The sequence below is a fragment of the Diospyros lotus genome, chromosome 1, assembly GCF_014633365.1.
Source record: "Diospyros lotus cultivar Yz01 chromosome 1, ASM1463336v1, whole genome shotgun sequence".
Taxonomy (NCBI): domain Eukaryota; kingdom Viridiplantae; phylum Streptophyta; class Magnoliopsida; order Ericales; family Ebenaceae; genus Diospyros; species Diospyros lotus.
Window position 1 is genome coordinate 21,466,063 of NC_068338.1, and position 3,769 is coordinate 21,469,831.

Here is a 3,769-nt window from a genome sequence, read left to right on the forward strand (position 1 = left end):
TTGTATAAATTACATTCAGTAATTTGAGATTTGACAAAATAACACAAAACCCTTGACATATTAGAAATGAAATGGACCTCTTCTAAGGTTATCACTTTTTCTTTTACTACCCATTAATTCTTTTTTCAAAATGTTCAAAAATACCCACCATCCATCTCTCATCTTTTTCTATTTCATCTGTAGGCTGAGAGAAAAAAATAAAAAGAGTACTAGTGTTAGCTAGTGACAACCACCATTGATGATGAAAGAAAGCAACCGATGGATGAAGTTAATCCAATGAAGTCACCAAAGGAGCCTAGATTTGAGTTATGGGTTTATTCAACTTAAAAGGATGGATTGAGAAAGAGAGAGAGAGAGAGAGACGAAACACGCGCAAACATACCCTTGTGTCGACAATATTGTGTCACTATAGAAATTTGTGACCAACATTGTGAAGTTCTTTATTGAAGGGGTTAGATTTGTAAAGATTTACAAACGTCAATCAATTTTCAAATTGAAAGTGAAAGAAAGAGGGAGAAAGAAATATGTGGTAGAGAAAATAAGAGTGACGTTAGTGCTACTTAGAAAAGACCGTCCCCATAGAAAAAATAGAGAATTATTAGAGACGTTAACCCAATTTATGAGAGAGAGAAAAAAAGAAAGATGAATGAAAAAAAAAAGAGAAAATACTTTAATAATAAGGATAAAATGATCCTTATCAATTCCGATAAGTTTAAAAAAAAAAAAAATTGTCTCAATTAGCACAAAGAATAAGCAAAATATGAAAGGGCATATGCGTACTTGACACGACACCTTAAATTAGCATATTATATATTTATATTGATTAGATATAATATAATAAATCAATAGAAGAATGTGACTTCTAAAAGTAAAGAATAAATAACATTTTAGTTCAATAAATGATAATAAGGGGAAGTGGGTAAGATTAAGAATCTTATCTACTTTGGGATATGCCTCTAATCTCTTCTCACCCTTCCTTCCTTCCAAAATCAAAAATGCCAATTGATTTTTCTTACTCAAGCTTTACCTTGGGATTCTATTCTTTTTTGGGCAACTTGCTTTCCCCCACACCATACCCTCTTTCTATCACTCTCAACTTTCTCTTTTAAAAAGGTCATTCTAGTAATAATTTTATGAAAAAAAAAATACTTTTAATATTCAACTCGACTCGCTCAATATTTTTACTTTATAGAGATTATTTTAACAACTCGAACTTAAAATCTTATCAACATTTGTTTTATTTTTTTCATTCTTAAAAAGATTTGCTAGAACAATATAGAATAGATATGGGAAGAAGGGAATAGTGAGGGAATATTCTAATCTAATAGGAGCCAACATTGTTGGGTCCACACAAGCATTGGCATAGACTCTTGGAAAGCATGTCCCCTAAAGTTGAAGCATTTCTTCTTCTTCTCCACCCCCTCCCCACCCATCTCACCCTTTTCATCACCTCACCTCTCTCAAAATCTTATTTCTACTTTAAATCATTATATGTATTTATTTATTTAATTATATATTATATTGTATATCATACATATTATTATTAAAAATATTAAAATTTAATATTCAAATAACACTTTCCTCCTTGGAACCCAACAATTCAACTTTATCTCTCCCTACTTAAATGAGTGAGTGGTGGGTGGTACAATTTTTGGGACATTCACTTCATTGGCCAACCAAATAAAAATTACCCATTTAGTACTCATAAAATGTGAGTCTTGACACCTTAAGGTCTTGTTTGGTGGTTAGTTAGATATATATTCTCAATACTGATTATCAAGAATAAAATCTCTTTAGGGGTACGACTCCACCAAACTTTAGCAAATGGGTTACATTAATTATCCAATAAAATCAATAGAATTATAATAAAACCAATTTATTAATTAGCCCACTCTCATTCAATATTATTATAGTGTTACCCTCTGATAGCAGATATATATAATTTCTTCAATAGCAAATGGGGATGGAAATTTGGGCCAGAGCTGGTGGTCGAAGCTGGGCCTCTCAAGCCTTTCGGGCTCAATCTAGGCCCACTCCTAATCCGGCCCACACCTGTCAAACTACTGAAATATAAAAGATTTGTTTTTGTTTTTGTTTTTGTTTTTGTTTTTTACTTTTAATTTTTTATTAAGAAATTAAATCTACTATTAAAAATAAAATAAAATAACCCAATTTTTTAATTTTCCCGACTTCGTACTATGAATAAAAAGCATAAATTCTAATATTTTCTAAGTTTTCTGAAAATAAATGTTACGGCCTTTTAAAACATACAAATTTGTAGTTATAAAATTGGAGTGAATTGAAATTTTATGTTATAATGGTGTGACATCTAACTTATTATTATTTTATAATAAATACTAATTTCATATGGTAATTTTAGTACAAAATTATTGATAAAATTGTATTTTTTTTTTCTTTTTATCGCTAAGATTATCAATCTTGAGTGCTTCATATAAAGTTTCAAATATTGAATAGGAGAAAAGTAAAGGCAAGCTAATTAAGCATCATGGTCGCAACAGTTGTTTGAGATGCAATTGAAGGGCTAATGTGATCTTAGTCTAGGACCTACCCTAGGTTGACACTTTAGCAAGAATGGTGCACTTAAGTCCTGTATTCCTCTTCTTTATCATAGATTTGTATCTTAAATATCTCACCTCATTTCATCTAAAGCATTAAGGCGCCATGTTTATATCTCTATTTTGTCTTATGGATTTGCTTCTACTTTAAGACAATCGAGCTCAAAAATATTAGATTTAAACTTCTGGTATTCTAACTTTCTTCATATGTATATAAATTATGAAACCTCTACGAGTAAAGCAAGAGAATTATTATATTTATACACATTTATACAGACCCCATCATATAACATGATGGACAAAACACCGCATCAACTGCACATGGTGGGCAAGCCCACATACTCCACCATGCTTATGTTGGGTTTCATAAATCTAAATGCGGTGAAAAATTTTTAAAAAAAAATTGGATCAACCAAACTCTTTTGCTCAATTTAAAAATTATAAAATCGAATCTAGTAATTTTTCGATTAACCAAACTCTTTGACCAATCTTAAAGCCTGAAAAGAACGGATTTAGTTTGCAAATATATAATCTCTTTAAAAACAAAGAATATATAATGAAAAATCAAATTTTTTGATTATTCGACATAAGAAAAGATGAATTCTTGTGTCATGAGGTGTTATTCACCCTCTATAAGTTATCAAAACCAAAGAAAAGCTTCAATCGATGTCCATGAGTACGCCCCTTCAATCTCTTTACATCAACCATGCAAGATCTTATCCAACTCTTGGAATTTTTTTTTATTCTTCTCAAAAATCACTTTCTCTTTTTAGAAACAAGGGGAATGAGGCAAAAATGGAGAATCAAATCAAACCCTAAGCAAACTAGGGATTTAAGAAGGCCCAGCACGTCCTAGATATGTTGGGTTGGTAGCGAATGCCTGGCGCCTGGGTTAGGTTACCCGTGCACACACACGCACCTGGCCCAACCATGTATTGGGTTGCGCATGGCCCAACTAGGTGTGGCCTCTTGCCCCCTTTTTTACTCCATTTTCCATTTCGCTCATTTTGTTGACATCTCGTGGACTTTTACACAAGAGTTATCTTGCCCCAAAAACTCACGAATTCATCGGGACCTAAAAATATTTTTCAGTCCCACTGAATTTGCCATGAAACTTCTCTTTGTTTGTGTGTGACCTTATAGGTTCACTATGAAGATGGTAAAGGGAATTTATAGAATCCTACTCCTAATCA